The following is an 18,525-nucleotide window of genomic DNA, read 5'->3' as shown; positions in this document are numbered from 1 at the left end:
TAAAATGATCAGTAACTTAAATTTGACAGAATTAAACCCCGTTAGCAAATGCAGAATTTATTAGGACCAATATAACAGAATATAATGTAATAAAGCACCAGTCAATTTCTACAGCTCATTTGAAAGCAGTAGATGTCCAGTTAGATCTCTGGGGGAGGGGGGAGACATTCGGCAGAAAGACTGCAAAGTGATTTAATGTGGCATGTTGGGTGGTAATATAATTTTCTACATTTTTAGAATAATTCTCTGAGCTGACATTTAGCTGAAACTGTTGAATTTATCTGCTGATGTCTCCATGAGTGTTCTGATTAAATTCAGCTGCTTGGAATTGTCTGTGCTGGAATAATGTGATTCATAAGGGACAATGATTGCACTATACCCATAACACCACCGAATAAACATTCATTACATATACACTTAACGACCTTGACAGTCTAGTTTCCGGAGTGATCATCTTTGATAATAAAGGTCCAATTTTCGCTAGCTGCATTTTAAGATATGTCCATGGGTGCTATTTCTAGCTCCCAATTCCCTATCCAAAACCCCAACCCTTGTCTATTGACAGGGCAAAGCTCTGTTAGCATGCTCACTGACCTACATTGGCTCCCGGTCCAGCAAGCAACACCTGGAATTTAAAATTCTCAACCTTGTGTTCAAATCCCTCCATGGCTTTGCGCCTCCCTAACTCTGTAACCTCCTCCAGCCCTACAACCCTCTGAGAACAATTTCCTTCGCCCCATCATTGGTGGCCATGCCTTCAGCTGTCCAGGCCCCAAGCTATTGAATTCCCTCCCTAAACCTCTCCAATCTCTCCTCCTTTAAGACGCTTCTTAAAACCTGCCTCTTTGACCAAGCTTTTGGTCACCTGTCCTAATATCTCACGTGGCTCGATGTGAAATTTTGTCTGATTACGCTCCTGTGAAGCTCCTTGGATCATTTTATGATGTTAAAGGCGCTCTATGAATGCAATATATTGTTGTTTGACCATCATAGCTGAGCCTGATCTTCCTCTCACTCAAGCTCCACGCCAGCTCACTTTCTGGCAGGAGTCTTTGCGACTGGAAGGCTGTTTCCAGTGGGGTTCCACAAGGCAGTAATAGGTCCTTGCTTTTTGTGGTATATATTAATGATTTGAACTTGAATCTGGGTGGGGGGGGGGCTTGATCAAGAAGTTTGCAGATGATACAAAAATTAGCCGTGTGGTTGATAGTGAGGAGGAAAGCTGTAGACTGCAGGAAGATATCAATGGACTGGTCAGGTGGGCAGAAAAGTGGCAAATGGGATTCAATCCAGAGAAGTGTGAGGTAGTGCATTTGGGGAGGCAAACAAGGCAAGGGAGTACACAATACATGGGGGAAGGGTACTGAGAGGTGTAGGGGAACAAAGTGACCTTGGAGTGCATGTCCACGGATCCCAGAAGGTAGCAGGACAGGTAGATAAGGTGGTCAAAAAGGCATACGGGGTACAGAATTGTCTTCCTCCTCCGTATTTATGTTGAGAGAGGCTTGGGACACTTTGACATCTGTTATATTCCTCCTTCATTTAGTTTGGTGCCTCCCACTGGTGTTTTGTTTGCAGGAGCATAGCATATTTCCTCCAAATCCTATTCAAAGTAAACGCTTCCAACCAAAATGTAACCAAAGGCCAGCAATCGTGGGATTGTCCATGTCTCTTTCATATGTCAGGCTATTACTTATTCTTGGAGACGGTGGTGGTGGAGGGGTGCAGTCATGTACTATTTTTTAAAACTGCCTGCTATGTCCTGTCCCTATCCAAAACCCCAGCTCCTTTTCAATTTTGGACAAGGCAAACAATGACGTGCCTAGCCAGCATCCCATGTTGACTGTCCAGCAGCGCTGGTATCCATTTAGCTATCTTCAGCTCAATTATGGAACTTTCTTTCCTCATGTAGGAATTTTTGACAAAGGGGATTCCAGCCAGGAACTCACTGGCTGAAAAAACGACTCCAACACAATCCTCCATGTACTGTGATTGCAGTTCCTGAGCCAAGAATGAGCAACCCGCCCCCAGTTGCTCAGTGTTCAATGTGCAGCAACAATCAATACAGTCCAATCTGTTCACCGAGGCAGCAGTGACATTTCAGAAATCAAATTATTTTTGTTGAATGTGCTTAAGTATGTTTTGCATCTGTTGAGATTAAATGATTAAAGGAATGCTTAAATAGATTCCAGGGAAAAAATTTACCAATTGACTGTCTCACCCGCAATTTAGAGAAGCTTGGGACTGAGTATTATCGTGATTCGTGTTCCTTCGTGTTGCTGTTCGCTGTCAGGATTTATCTGTATTAGTTTTAAGAGGCCTCCTCAGATCTCATTCTCTAAGGGGCATTCCATCAACCGACCCTCAAAGTGATATTTAATTATGAAGATTGGTAAAAGCTAAAACTGAAGATTTGTTGAAAGTGATGTTTCTTCCAAGTCCTTGGCCAAACGCACTGCTTTGTCAAGTGCTGCAATCCCAAGCAATGTCTTGCAGCAATGCAGAGAGGTTCTCAAGGACATGGATTGGCACCTGTGATTTCCCCACACAATGAGCTGCTAATTTCAGTCATGGTGCTGTGGGCACTTCCCCACAGGAAGAGATTAATGCTACAGTTATGTTAAATAGTTCTATTTTAACAGTTGTAAACAATTTTACAACACCAAGTTATAGTCCAGCAATTTTATTTTAAATTCACAAGCTTTCGGAGATTTTCTCCTTCCTCAGGCAAATGTTTCAAGATCTCCTTGAAGCCTACGCATTTATACATATTGAACAATAATACATGGTGTTTACAGACTGCCCCTGCAACTGCCCGTTGCCAAGGCAATCACCGTGTTCAGACAGAGAGGTGTTACCTGCAGAACCTCCGAATACACATTCAACAAAAAAACAAACAGGGAAAAAAAAACAGAGAAAAAAAAACACAGAGAGAGGCAGAAACATCCGGAAGGCAGAGAGAGCCAGCAAATGACCCATTATATTAAAAACAGATAACATTTGTTCGCTGGTGGGGTAACGTGTAGCGTGACATGAACCCAAGATCCCGGTTGAGGCCGTCCTCATGGGTGCGGAACTTGGCTATCAATTTCTGCTCGACGATTTTGCGTTGTCGTGTGTCTCGAAGGCCGCCTTGGAGTACGCTTACCCGAAGGTCGGTGGATGAATGTCCATGACTGCTGAAGTGTTCCCCGACTGGGAGGGAACCCTCCTGTTTGGCGATTGTTGCGCGGTGTCCGTTCATCCGTTGTCGCAGCGTCTGCATGGTCTCGCCAATGTACCATGCTCTGGGGCATCCTTTCCTGCAACGTATGAGGTAGACAACGTTGGCTGAGTCACAGGAGTATGAACCATGCACCTGGTGGGTGGTGTCATCTCGTGTGATGGTGGTATCTGTGTCGATGATCTGGCATGTCTTGCAGAGGTTACCGTGGCAGGGTTGTGTGGCGTCGTGGACGCTGTTCTCTTGAAAGCTAGGTAGTTTGCTGCGAACGATGGTCTGTTTGAGGTTGGGTGGCTGTTTAAAGGCGAGTAGTGGAGGTGTGGGGATGGCCATAGCGAGGTGTTTGTCCTCATTGATGACATGTTGAAGGCTGCAGAGAACATGGCGTAGTTTCTCCGCTCCGGGGAAGTACTGGACGACAAAGGGTACTCTGTTGGTTGCGTCCCGTGTTAGTCTCCTGAGGAGGTCTATGCGATTTTTTGCTGTGGCCCGTCGGAACTGTCGATCGATGAGTCGAGCGTCATATCCCGTTCTATTTTAACAGAGCCTCGTCACTTGCCGTATGGAAGCGACCTCCTAATGAGAGCAAGAAAAGGAGTAACCAGCAGTGAAACCCTGCTCGGTCACCACCCCACAGCCTGGCAGGGGCCGCAGTGAAGACCCAGAGGCACATGGAGCACGCAGAGGTCTGCGTACGGCCACAAACGATGCAGAGGTGGGCAGCAAAGACTATTATAAGTACTGTTGTAAAGTAGGTTCATATTATTATTCTAATTAAAGCCATAGGTTTCAAAATGGGGGTCCCAGACTTGGAGGTTACTGAGGTTATCAGATTTATATATTTGCCGACTTAGTAACACGTTATTTCTGCTGTTGTATAATAATAAAAACTTTCTGCCCTTCTGCAGTGATGGCACTGCTGTCCTTTGGACTGCTCACACCCCATCTTTTGAAAGGTGGTACCAGGTTCCCCTGGGAATGTGTCAGTATTTTCAGGGGTCCCCACGAGCGTGAATTACAGCAGGTTCCCAGGAGTGTTGCGCTGTTTTCACCTTCCCTTGTGGAGAATGAGCCCGGGCTACCCACACTCTGCTCTCTCCCATCTTCCTGGATTTTCCTTCCTTCTGGTTCCAGGCTCCTCCCAGGATTTTGGATAAACTGCTTTTGACCAGCTGTTAAGAGAGGTCCATAAGGGCAGCTCACTGCAGACTGTACCTCGTCTGTTCCCATTCCATTTGTGAATTTCTCTCAGCGGAGATGAGAACTCATTGTGGGAAGGTGTAATCTGTTCATGTCCCCCCCCACCCAGGGCTGTGAGTTTATCCACTGAGTAGCAAATCCATAGAACCGCAGTGATCCTCGCTCTGTACTGTGGTCACAGCTAGTAATGGTGTTTGAAGTGCTACAATTGGCTTTGGCACCCCAGATTAGGGAGGAGGAAATCAACCAGGGTTCCTGCTCCTGATTGCTGTGCCTCTCTAGAGGTGTAACCGCCTCTACAAGGACCAAGAAGCTTCTGAAGAGACGTTTAATCTGGATGAGCAGTCACACTGGGTTGCAGAGGAGTTGCACTCCGTGTCATGATTAGTTGCATTCAGTTAACTGATGGGTAGTTCAGAGAGGGTGTGAGGTTGGAATGTGGAGCTAAGGGAGATGGCAGACAGAACACCGTGCACAATATTGCTTTAATTATTCCCTGCAGGAGCCCCTGAACCTGCTTGTCATGCGTCTATTCATTAACATGCTGAAATTGACTTGAGTCAGACCGCCTTGTGGAGCCTTGCCTCTTTTGAAGAGATCACTGGCACAGACTTCAACTGCCAACAGCTGTTTTTCCCCAACTCCCTAATATTGAGGCCAATTGTAGCACCACGCATGCACGCAGGTGCTCATGGATTCCTAAAGAGGAAACAGCCTCACAGCTTCCAGCAGATTATCTCCCAAGGACTCCAAGGCTGCCTATGAGCATGTGTGTGAGACGCACACACTGCTTATGATCTCACTCACTGAGGCTGTGTTGCAGCTTCTGCCATTCACTGCATCTCAGACTTCAGGCTAGAGGTGACTTCCTCGATTGCCTTACCCATGTTGTTAAGTTTGCTTGAGACCTGGGACACAGGCTCTTTCAGGGCATCCCGGTTTTGCCTCACACTCTCTGTTGTAGAGTCAAATAAAAGTGAGTACATCACACACATGGGTCAGCATCCTTTGCTCAAAGGGGTTTGTTCAGAGATCTATGTCCTCAGGAATGTCGGGAGTGGTTTCTGAGTAGCTGACTCAGCACAGATGAGAGATTAAACCTGGGACCTTGATGGTCTGTACGGAACATGCTTTTAGCCCTTAAACCACTGAGAGAATGGCCTACTTTAAGGACGCTTTAATAATCTGGAAACATCTGGTGCCATAACTTGTTAATCAATACTTTGTTGATCAAAGTCACGTGTTTGATTAAATTGGGCTGATTTAAACCTTGCAGTATCTCTAAAAGCCTGATAATCTCAGGTGCAATGTGTCATCACACAGCTGCCTCTCTCCCTGCTTCTATTACCTTGCACTATCTCCTTAAAAGCTCTCTTTTCTGAGAACGAGGTCTGTAATGGCTTCAGATAAAAGAGAGATGCTAATGAGGGTGCCTCTAAACCTGTTCTCCTCCTCTTCAAACAATGCCTTTCTTTGATCAGTCATTTTTTAAAGTGATTTTTTTTCTAGTTCTGTTCTTCATGTGATCAGTAAAACTTCACCCTCACATCTCTGCCTCTCTGGTGTTGGAAATCTTTTTTCATAAAAGTCTCCACTCAAAGAGCCTCAGTAGTTTTGCTGCATATATATCTCAGTTTCCCATTTTTCTCTAATTTTCTTTATTGTTTCAAACAATTCCTTTTCTATCTGACATTTGTTTTTACTTGTGGATAATGACACCAGTCAGTGTGGTGCTAAGTCCCAGGTTCTATCACTAGTCTGTGCTGAGTTAGTGATTTCAGCCTGGATAACAGTGGGGGGGTCTGCAGTTGGGTTCAGTGCCTCTGGGCTAGGGAGAGGAAGATCAGCCCTGGTTCATGCCCCTGATTACCATCTAGTGCCTCCTCCTGCAGAAAACATGTATGAGAACGTCAGTTGAGGATAGGATTGGGCTCAGGAGTGATGCCTCCCTCACATACTGGCAGTCATGGTCTAGGTTCATATGAAGAATGGCCGCTTGAATCACACAGACCAGAAGATCCCGGACTCGGTCCCTGGTCCGTGCACCAGTACCCCTGGCTTAGGGTTCCTACTCCCGATTACTGTCCAGTCACCTCTACCTGTGGACACCTGGTGAGGACAGGGTTGGGCTTGGCTGTCATGTCCTGCCAACACTCACTGTTCAAGTTCATGCATAAAGAACAGCCACCTGGCTGAAGCCGGTTTCCACAGAACTGTGGCCCCAAGCACGGGTCTCATCTTTTAGAAAAGGTGGGGAGGAAATTGGAAGGCTCAAATAAACGAAGAGCAGGAAGTGTTTCCTGTGCTGATGATAAAAATTAAACTGGGCACAAAAATGGAAAACTAGCAATAGTTGTATCAGCTGAGGTCTGCTGCGCCATTGATACTGTTCTTTCCTGTGGTAATTTCTGCTGTCACTTTATAGTCCCTCTTGGTGAGGGGGGAAAGGGTGGGGGGCATTATCTGGCTACTGACCCACTTGACCTGTATTCTGCTGGGTGAAATAAATTTGCCAGTGATTCTCCTTCTTCCTCAGCACTGGCAAACAAAGAAGTTTCTGGTACTCACCTACATCTGAAGTGATGTTTACTAATAAACATGTGTTGATACAGAAGTCATAGACAGAGTGATATTTCAGGTAGCAGCAACATTTAATGTGCTTACTATCCAGAAACCTGATGCCTCTGCCCTTTAGTATTGCAGCTGCATTGTATTGATGCTAAAAGGTGCATTTTTTGTGGCATGGTTATGGAAATGGGTGCCACAAAGAATGGGTAAGCTTGTTACCGTGTCTCTGTATTGCACTGTGATCGAGTGGCCCTAATGCTCCTTCTAAAATCTGGCGTATCCCAATCAGAAATGGCAATTTGACATATTGAGCCAACTCTGGCCCCGGGGGTGTACCCACTGCTTGGTGTTGTACTAAGACGTGAGACTGGGTCCTTCATTTGTGAAGACAGCACATGGCACGACGAGAGTGATGTTGAGCATATTATCTGTAAAGTACATGGTATCTGAATCGATTTGTTTAGCCGCTCCACGCTGTGATATCACAGAGATGCAGTAAATGCCACATACAGTAGCAGCCTCAGTGAGACCATAAGCAGTGTGGGTACCTCACGTGCATACTCACTGCAGTTATGAAATCCTTGGGAGACCAACTGGAAGCAGCTGAGATGCTACCTTCCTCTCTTTATGAACTACGTTGCAGAACACTCTGCAGGAGCCCCTCCAGGCGCATCATTCTGTGTTGTAACAGTCCAGTGCATGAGGTGTAACATCAGGAAGGGTCTGTCAGTTGGCTCTCCTGTTGCTAGCAGTCCTATGCCAACACCAGCAAATGGCACTTACCTTCTTGGGTATGCCAGCCAGCTATTCCCAGAAAAGACTCGTACTCAAGCTATTCTATTTATTCAGCAGGGTAAGAGTTTCTGTAGAGTTTTTGTTTGTTTAATAGGGTACGGGTTACTGTGTAACTGTATGTATGTTTATCCCGGAATAGCAAAGTCTCTCAGAAACTTCTGTCTGGCTCTGCTGCTACATGATAACTTGGCCTAGAAGAAGCAAAAAGTATAGTTGTGTAAAATGAAAGATTCATTGATGGAGCTGTTTTATATGTGCAGTGAGTCAGGAATAGTACTTTACATGCGTAGGACAGCATTTAAACCCTGCTGTGCCAAATCATACATAGTACATACCCAAGTCATTCACAGCCTTCCAAACCCAGGATGTGAATGACAGTAGATGCACATACAGTGTTCTTATATGAAGCTGCCCTTTCCATTTCTTGAGAGATACTTTATGGGAGTGTGCAAATTTGTTATAAATATGCCTTCACTATGGCAGCCAAGTTGTTTCTCCCCTGCAGGGCCGCCCACATTGTTTGTGGAACATTAGCACATTCATTTAAAATGTCACATCACATTTGGCTGGTGTCACTATGGCAACAGGAGACTTGCATTACAGCAGCTCCCAATATGTGATCCCACAATTCATATCTGTGCATTTCTTTATTCTTAACCCGTCTGTTTTCTCCCCTGGTGGGGCTGACTCTTTACTGGGGCACCATTCCCAGAACATTAACAGCCACCCAAGTACATCACCCAAGTGGGCATTCTTCACGTGTCGACATGCTTAACATAGGAATATAGGAACAGGAGTAGGCCATTCAGCCCCTCGTGCCTGCTCTGCCATTTGATAAGATCATGGCTGATCTGTGATCTAACTCCATATACCTGCCTTTGGCCCAGATCCCTTAATACCTTTGGTTGCCAGAAAGCTATCTATCTCACATTTAAATTTAGCAATTGAGCTAACATCAATTGCCGTTTGCGGAAGAGAGTTCCAAACCTCTACAACCCTTTGTGTGTAGAAATGTTTTCTAATCTCACTCCTGAAAGGTCTGGCTCTAATTTTTAGACTGTGCCCCCTACTCCTAGAATCCCCAACCAGCGGAAATAGTTTCTCTCTATCCACCCTATCTGTTCCCCTTAATATCTTATAAACTTCAATCAGATCACCCCTTAACCTTCTAAACTCTAGAGAATACAACCCCAATTTGTGTAATCTCTCCTCGTAACTTAACCCTTGAAGTCCGGGTATCATTCTAGTAAACCTACGCTGCACTCCCTCCAAGGCCAATATGTCCTTCCGAAGGTGTGGTGCCCAGAACTGCTCACAGTACTCCAGCTGCGGTCCAACCAGGGTTTTGTATAGCTGCAGCATAACTTCTGCCCCCTTGCTTACCTGACATCCATGCCCCAACTGGGGTCAGGGATTGATTGTTCCAGTTACTAACTCAAGGTTACTGAGACCATCCTTACTGATCATAGAATCATAGAAATCTACGGCATAGGAGGAGGCCATTCAGCCCATCATGTCTGTGCCAGCCGAAGAAGAGCTATCATGCCTAATCCCACTATCCAGTACTTGGTCCGTAGCCCTGTAGGTGACGACACTTCAAGTGCATATCCAAGTACTTTTAAAATGTAATGAGGGTTTCTGCCTCTACCACCCTTGCAAGCAATGAGTTCCAGACCCCACATCACTCTCTGGGTGAAAAAATTTCTCCTCAGCTCCCCTCTAATCCTTCTACCAATTACTTTAAATCTATGCCCCCTGGTTATTGACAACTCTGTTAAGGGAAATAGGTCCTTCCTGTCCACTCTATTTAGCCCCTCATAATTTTATACCTCAATTAAATCTACCCTCAGCCTCCTTTGTTCCAAAGAAAACAACCCCAGCCTATCCAATCTTTCCTCATAGCTAAAATTCTCCAGTCCTGGCAACATCCTCGTAAATCTCCTCTGCACCCTCTCTAGTGCAATCACATCTTTCCTGTAATGTGGTGACCAGAACTGTATGCAGTACTCTAGCTGTGGCCTAACTAGTGTTTTATACAGTTCTAGGATAACCTCCCTGCTTCTTATATTCTATGCCTCAGCTAATAAAGGAAAGTATCCTCTATACCTTTTTTAATCACCTTATCTACCTTCCTGCTACCTTCAGGGATCTGAGGACATGCACTCCCAAGGTCCCTCTGTTCCTCTACACCTCTCAGTATCCTCCCATTTATTGTGTATTCCCTTGCCTTGTTTGCCATCCCCAAATGCATTACCTCACACTTCTCCAGATTGAATTCCATTTGCCACTTTTCTGCCCACCTGACCAGCCCACTGATATCTTCCTGCAGTCTACAGCTTTCCTCCTCACTATCAACCACACGGCCAATTTTTGTATCATCTGCAAACTTCTTAATCATGCCACCTACATTTAAGACTAAATCATTAATATATACCACAAAAGGCAAGGGACCTAATACTGAGTCCTGCAGAGCCCCACTGGAAACAGCCTACCAGTCACAAAAACACCCATCGATCATTATCCTTTGCTTCCTGCCACTGAGTCAATTTTGGATCCAACTTGCCACTTTCCCTTGGATCCCATGTGCTTTTACTTTTTTGACCAGTCTGCCATGTGGGACCTTGTCAAAAGCCTTGCTAAAATCCATGTAAACTACATCAAACGCGCTACCCTCATCGACCCTCCTTGTTACCTCCTCAAAAAATTAAATCAAGTTAGTCAGATATAACCTTCCCTTAACGAATCTATGCTGATTGCCCTTGATAATCCATGCATTTCTAAATGACGATTAATACTCTCCCTTACATAATAATCTGCCCACCACCAAGGTTAGGCTGACTGGCCTGTAATTACTCGGTCTATCCCTTTCTCCCATTTTAAACAATGGTACAATGTTAGCAGTCCTCCAATCCTCCGGCACCACGCCTGTAGCCAGGGAGGATTGGAAAATGATGGTCAGAACCTCCGCTACTTCCTCCCTTGCTTCTCTTAACAGCTTGGGATATATTTCATCCGGGCCTGGTGATTTATCTACTTTCAAACATGCTAAACCCCATACTTCCTCTCTCACTATGTTTACCCCATCCGATATTTCACACTCCTCCTCCTTAACTACAATGTCTGCATCATCCCCCTCTTTTGTGAAGACAGATGCAAAGTATTCATTAAGAACCAAACCCATATCTTCTGTCTTCACACACAGGTTACCTTTTTGGTCTCTAATAGGCCCTACTCTTTCCTTAGTTATCCTCTTGCTCTTTATGTATTTATAAAACATCTTTGGGCTTTCCTTGATTTTACTTGCCAGTACTTTTTCATGCCCTCTCTTTGCTTTCCTATTTTCCTTTTTAATTTCACCCCTGCACTTTCTATACTACTCTAGGTTTTCTGTAGTATTGAGCTCTCGGTATCTGACATAAGCTTCCCTTTTTTGCTTTATCTTACCCCGTGTGCTCCTTACTATCCAGGGGGCTTTAGATTTGGCAGTCCCACTCTTTTTCTTTGTGTATTTACTCTGAACCCCTTGAATCTCCCCCTTGAATGCCTCCCACTGCTCTGACACTGATTCACCTTCAAGTAGCTGTTTCCAGTCCACTTTTGCTAAATCACTTCTCAGCTTAGTAAAATTTGCCTTTCCCCAATTGAGAACTTTTACTGCTGTTCTTTGTCCTTTTCCATAACTGTGCTAAATCCAACTGAATTATGATCACTACCACCAAAATGGTCTCCCACTGATACTCCTTCCACCTGCCCAGCTTCATTCCCTAAAACTAAATCCAGAACTGCCCCCTCCATGATGTCCTTACTGAGAGGTCAGCATAGACTGAGGATAGAACCTGGGGACTAGACTGTGGGACTCATTACCACATTTGGTGGTGTAGGTATCCACTGAGCCATTACTCATGCACTATTTATATTCTATATTATTTACTCAAAGACTTGCATTCCCCACCATATAACATGAGGCACCTGGAAAATCTCAGTTTACCGTTGTGCCTTGCCTTTCCCAACGCGGGATGCTGGCTACAACAATCCCTCATTTTGGTTCCAAACAAAATACTACATTTTAGTAATGGTTTAGATGATTTTTTTTTTGTTTTGTTCTCGCTCTTCTTTAAAAACACTTCTCTTCAGCGAAGCACATCTCTTGGATTCATTTCATTTTAAGACATGGCCCAGAGGACCCGAGAGAGTGATGTTGCTCTCAGGCCTGGTTTCAGTAAATGGGAAGAGTCTGCGATAGCAACCTGGAACATTAGCAAACAATATTAGAAGTTTAAATACAAAGTTAGAGAGCTCTATCAGGCCAGCTGCTTGTCAAAGTTTACTCTTGTTTATTGTAAAATTGAAACACAGAATCAGCTCAGTGTAGGAATCGAACCGGCTGGATTGCAGAAAATAGAGGGATAGCGTCCTCACATGTTCCATTAGCTTCATTCTACCTAATTCTTGTGCTGATTTTAATCGCTCCACCATTGGCGGCCGTGCCTTCAGCTGCCCAGGCCCTAAGCTCCGGAATTCCCTCCCTGAACCTCTCCGCCTCTCGATCCTCCTTTAAGATGCTCCTTAAAACCTCCCTCTATGACCAAGCTTTTGGTCACCTGTCCTCATATGTGTCTCGGTGTCAAATTTTGTTTGATATCGCTCCTGTGAAGTGCCTTGGGACGTTTTACTACGTTAAAGGTGCTGTATAAATGCAAATTGTTGTTGTTCCTCTTTGTTCAGCAGGGTGTGCTGTGCAACTGCATGGAGTTACTATTTATTCATGGTTAATGTGCTTTATGTTGTTTGAGTGTATGAAAACTTGGTCACCTGACTGTGGAGAGTTTGTTAAATGGATGAGGCCCCAAGTTCATTGTCATCTATTAGGACTCTTGTAGCCTCCAAAAAAAAAAGGATACTATCACGATGAGCTGGGTTTGCACCGTGAGAATCGTATGGGTCATACAGCAGGTTTGGCATTTTATATCTGTCCCACATTCAAATCAAGGCCACAGGATGTGGAAAATGGAAATTTCACACTGGTGCATTAGGGGCACTCCTCTCAGATTGAGGATGAGGCATATTATTGGTGCAGAATATAGAGAACGCTGTACCTGCCCTGGGAGTGTTTGATGGGACAGTGTAGAGGGAGCTTTACTCTGTATCTAACCCTGTACCTGCCCTGGGAGTGTTTGATGGGACAGTGTAGAGGGAGCTTTACTCTGTATCTAACCCTGTACCGGCCCCGGGAGTGTTTGACGGGACAGTGTAGAGGGAGCTTTACTCTGTATCTAACCCTGTACCTGCCCTGGGAGTGTTTGACGGGACAGTGTAGAGGGAGCTTTACTCTGTATCTAACCCGTGCTGTACCTGCCCTGGGAGTGTTTGATGGGACAGTGTAGAGGGAGCTTTACTCTGTATCTAACCCTGTACCTGCCCTGGGAGTGTTTGATGGGACAGTGTAGAGGGAGCTTTACTCTGTATCTAACCCTGTACCTGCCCTGGGAGTGTTTGACGGGACAGTGTAGAGGGAGCTTTACTCTGTATCTAACCCGTGCTGTACCTGCCCTGGGAGTGTTTGATGGGACAGTGTAGAGGGAGCTTTACTCTGTATCTAACCCTGTACCTGCCCTGGGAGTGTTTGATGGGACAGTGTAGAGGGAGCTTTACTCTGTATCTAACCCGTGCTGTACCTGCCCTGGGAGTGTTTGATGGGACAGTGTAGAGGGCGCTTTACTCTGTATCTAACCCGTGCTGTACCTGTCCTGGGAGTGTTTGATGGGATAGTGTGGAGGGAGCTTTACTCTGTATCTAACCTATGCTGAACCAGCTCTGGGAACGTTTGATGGGATAGTGTGGAGGGAGTGTTACTCTATATCTATCCCTGTGCTGACCCAGGAATGCTTGAAGCTGACAATGGATGCCCAAAATGTAAACTCTTCCATTTCCAGGCAATGACATTTTTTCACCTGATGAACCCCAATTCACACATTTTTTAAAAAAGTGCTCCTGCACATTATTCTGCATTTGTTGATTTGCACAATGTGGTGACTCTGACTGTAATATGTGGAGCATAAACACCGGCATAGACCAGTTGGGCCAAATTGCCTGTTTCTGTACATTCTACGTAAAAGAAAATTGATATAATTTTGTTGTCAAGATTTTCTGGCTTTTTTCCAGGCAGCAGTGAAAGCTTAATTGAAAAAAATTCAAGCTGCATTTCTAACTGGAGTTCAACTGCACTGCAACTATAGTTATGAAGAACTTCAGAAAATGAAGGTGAATTAATTCTGATTTGAGTCTCTATTGTTCTCGAGTCTTTTTTCGAGAGCACCTCTTTGAAAATGGGAACAAACAGCTAATTTTAACCAGCGATGAATCATGGTCACCACCTCAGATGAGGCAGCTGCCAGCATGAAAATGTTCCAACCGCTAACGTACTTCCAAATGCTACGTAACTGTAGAGCAACCATAAACCACTAGCCTTATAAATTGAGGGACTGTTAAATTATAGAATGATGAGGATCCCCACACTGAGAGTTCTGATTTTAATCATGTTGCTGGGCAGTTGCAAATTGGAGCTCAGGCAATGCATACGGAGATAATTAAAACTCCAAGCCCAGTCGTTGTATTTTAATGGGGCTCTGTCACTTGATGTATAAGAACATAAGAAATAGGAGCAGGAGTAGGCCAATTGGCCCCTCGAGCCTGTTCCGCCATTCAATAAGATCATGGCTGATCTGATCCTAACCTCAAATCTAAATTCATGTCCAATTTCCTGCCCGTTCCCCATAACCCCTAATTCCCTTTACTTCTAGGAAACTGGGAGCTGGGATAGCCCTGCCTGCTAACAACATCTCCTTGCCTCCTTTCTGCTGCACAGCACGAAAGAAGCAGCAGCAACAGCCCTGAATCCCAGCTGAGCCAAAATCCCCAACCAGGCACGTCATGTATGGAGGCCCAGAGGCACATGGAGCAGCAAGCCTGCTGATGACAACTGGTAAAGGTGAGGCGAATTGCTAATTAACATATAATCTAGGCAGTTGAATGAGGAAGTATGTGCGTGGGTATGTGGTTTGAGGGGCGGCTGGGAGAGAAGGGAAGTACTTGAACTCAAGGGCTCGTTTTCCAATTAAGAAAAATTTCCTCCGCCTAGGCAGGGGTTGTTACAATTTAGCTCAATATTCATGCTGAATTTTTTTATTATTCATTTGCAGGATGTGGGCATTGCTGGCAAGGCTGGCATTTATTGCCCATCCCTACTTGCCCTTCAGAAGGTGGTGGTGAGCTGCCTTCTTGAAAACACTGCAGTCCATGTGGTGAAGGTACTCCCACAGTGCTGTTAGGTCGGGAGTTCCACTCGTTACTCTTTAACAGTGGGATTTAAATGCCTGAAAACAATTAAAGGGAACTAGGTCAGCAGCAAGATTATTTCAGCATACACGCCATTAGACCCTGGGAGTAAATCCTGTTAATGTCTCCCTGGTGTTTCTTTCCAGTTTGGAGCAGCTGCAGGTTCTCTATTAAATCTCTCTCTCTGATTGCAGGATGAACCATGGGTGGCCCTACTTATTGCCCGACCTTATCATTCACTGTCCCTCTTTCTCACTCTCTGTTGCTGGTCTGTGATCACAGGGCTAGAGGACACAAGTAGAAAATGAACAAATCTCAGCAAGACTGCCGATCAGTTGAAACAGTGAATTCCGTCCTGAAGTGCTGCTGTGTTATATTTTCTGATTTAAAAAAACATCAAACAGCCACAACAGGCACCTTTAATGTAGTAAAACACTAGCGTTAACCCATTTAAAATAAATTAGTTAACAACATAGGAACAGGAGTAGGCCATTCAGCCCCTCTAGCCTGCTCTGCCATTTGATAAGATCATGGCTGATCTGTGATCTAACTCCTTATACCTGCCTTTGGCCCATATCCCTTAATACCTTTGGTTGCCAAAAAGCTATCCATCTCAGATTTAAATTTAGCAATTGAGCTAGTATCAATTGCCGTTTGCAGAAGAGAGTTCCAAACTTCTACCACCCTTTGTGTGTAGAAATGTTTTCTAATCTCGCTCCTGAAAGCTCTGGCTCTAATTTTTAGATTGTGTCCCCTACTTCTAGAATCCCCAACCACCCTATCTGTTCCCCTTAATATCTTTTAAACTTCGAAGATCACCCCTCAACCTTCAAAACTCTAGAGAATACAACCCCAATTTGTGTAATCTCTCCTCATAACAATATCCATCAAAAAAAAAATCTAGCCTCCTGAGTCTTTTTGGGGTATGTTTCGATGAGCCCTGGCTACCCAACAGAATCTCAGGTGTTAAACTAGATGGTTAGTGTTGGTAGGCTGTTTGACTTTGGGCTCGACAGTTACGTTCACTAATCTTGTTCTCAACCAATAGGTTCAAAGCAGTTTTGGACAACATGACATTATTTCGCCCTGCATATTTACTGGAAGGAGGTTCCAGCCAGAGTGGGATAGCTGAGGCAAGGACTAAGCCAAAGCCAGAGCCAGCACCTGATAACAAAAAAAAAACCAGCAGCCTGTGACAGCCTCTTCCTCATTAACAGCCCTCTTGGGTTTAGCTTTAACTAAGGCCTGGTCACTCCCAAACACTTGAAACCAAACACAGTGGCCCCAAAATTATGGCCCAGATCAAGGGCGGAGAGTGAGCGGATCAGCCACCTTTGGAACCCCGTTCCCTGCCCCACTGTGTTTGGTGCAGCCATTTTCTGGTGGGGTGGGACCTGTAGGTGGGTCTTCCTTCTGGTCACTGCAAACTATTAGCTTCAACACAAGACACTGGCCGGGAAGGAGAACGGAATCGGTGGTTTGGCCGAAAACAATGGCTTCAGGCTTCCTAATGTTTAACTATAGGAAATTGTGACTGGTCCAGGATTGGGTGTCTTTGAAAGACCACAAACCATACCTAGACTAAGGTTATCAATCCCGAACAACCTCCCTTCCCCACGGGTTGCTTTTTTGTCCCATTTTACACGCCTGAAGTGATCCGGTAGAGCCCAGTAATAGTTTGCATCAAGTCACAATGAAGAAAGGCTTGCTGCTTCTGGAATGAAAACAATGATGGTGTGGGTGGAGGGACCTCCCTCCCCAGAGCATGAGGAGGTGCACTGGGAGGAACGGACATGGATCAGGGCAGCTGGCAGCAAGAGAAAGGAGGGCGCAGCTGATAATCCATTGCTTTCAATAAAGGTTGACTCACCCAATAAAGACACTTCTCATCTGCCTGTTTACATCTCACTGCCTTCATTCCAACTCCCAAAACCTGAAAGCACACAAAAATGAAGTCAGAACTCTGTACACAAGCTGTGTTTACTTCACACTATTAACATAGTCTCCCAATCGCCAGAAAGTGTCAAATTCCCATCAGCCCATTTACAACTACTGCTTAACACCACATCTAGCGTGACAGTGTCAAGTATAATCCACTAGTTGTGTGAGGTGCTCCCCGAGTGAGATGAGGCGAGAGATGGGTCCTCAGTTCGCAGGTGGTCATTTCTCTACTCCTAGCTCCTCACTACTGCTCAATGCTTCAACCTGTGACAAACCTTCTGATGCACAAGCACAGACACTCACTCAGGAGGAAATAGCTTGTGGAAGTAGGATGCCCCTGACTTAGATGGTGAAAAATAGGATGCAGTCGAGGCTGTGATTCTGGCAGCTAATGCCCCAGTGCAAATTGTCTGGGTGATCAGTGTCATGCCCAGCTGCTTCCTGCAAGGCAGCCCTTGTAAAATTGTTTACAATTCACATTATGACACCAAGTTATAGACCAGCAATTTTATTTGAAATTCACAAGCTTTCGGAGGCTTCCTCCTTCCTCAGGTGAACATTCACCTGAGGAAGGAGGAAGCCTCCGAAAGCTTGTGAATTTCAAATAAAATTGCTGGACTATAACTTGGTGTTGTAAAATTGTTTACAATTGTCAACCCCAGTCCATCACCGGCATCTCCACATCATGGCTTATAATGTGAAACACAGAACAGCTTGTTTAGCTGCACATACAGTGACATTCTCCCTGGAGGAAACAGTAGCTGAGGGCAAGGCTTTCCAAAACAGTATTACTCTTGTGCCCTAGACTTCTGCCAAAGACACTTCCAGAATGTGTCTGAGAATCCGGGAGCCCTTCCAGCTGTTCGCCCCTCCAAGGCTGCAGCTGCTTCTCCAATTCTTGCAGAAAAGTAATGCTGCCTTTTAACTGACTACAGCCTTTCGAAGCCTATATTTGCCTCTCTCCCTGCAACAATAAACCAATTGGGAGTGATAGTCCCACTGCAAATGAGGGCCCTGGGAGGAAATTGCAGCGGGTCCCATTGGCAGGTGGATTCCCTCTCTGCCATTCACCCTCCAATGGAAGGGAATCCAGGCTATTCGCCATGAAGGCATCACAGCCCAGCCGGTCCTGTCCTCACTTGACATTCATGCATGCTTACTTTCCAGCAGGAGTCAGTGGAGAGCAGAATCCTGGCTAATTCTTCCCCTTCCTAATCCAGGAGTACTGAGGCCAAATGTCACCATCCCTGCTGAGATCAGTTAACTCAGCACAGACTTGGGATGAAAACTAGGACCTTGTGCTCCTCGTGCCTCAATACCACAATGATATTCAGTGACAAGATCTCATCCGCCACAAAAATATCGTGCCGCTGACCAAATGCAGGTCACAACGGCAAAAACAACATTCTGCAATTCTGGGCTGTCTCCTTTCCCAAACATGGCCCACTTTAATCAACTAACCT

The 18,525-nt window shown here is 45.2% G+C and overlaps 1 long non-coding RNA gene across 4 annotated transcripts in view; it reads right to left on the bottom strand.

Moving 5' to 3' along the window:
- Window positions 1-3,181: 3,181 nt before the first annotated feature.
- The window catches only part of LOC137306413 (uncharacterized), a 35,924-nt gene continuing 20,580 nt past the window's right edge, over window positions 3,182-18,525 (bottom strand). For 2 of the 4 annotated variants that reach the window (XR_010958873.1, XR_010958875.1), the window contains 2 exons: window positions 16,992-17,054; window positions 14,953-15,159 (listed from right to left, as the gene is read on the bottom strand). This is a non-coding gene — a long non-coding RNA (uncharacterized lncRNA). Of the gene's footprint in view, window positions 3,800-8,949; window positions 12,034-14,952; window positions 15,160-16,991; window positions 17,055-18,525 lie in introns of those variants that run through there. The other 2 variants (XR_010958874.1, XR_010958876.1) reach the window with 2 other exon arrangements.

Source organism: Heptranchias perlo, chromosome 43 (assembly GCF_035084215.1).
Source record: "Heptranchias perlo isolate sHepPer1 chromosome 43, sHepPer1.hap1, whole genome shotgun sequence".
Taxonomy (NCBI): domain Eukaryota; kingdom Metazoa; phylum Chordata; class Chondrichthyes; order Hexanchiformes; family Hexanchidae; genus Heptranchias; species Heptranchias perlo.
Note: the sequence above shows the minus strand (reverse complement) of the source record. Positions and strands in the feature narration are given on the sequence as shown.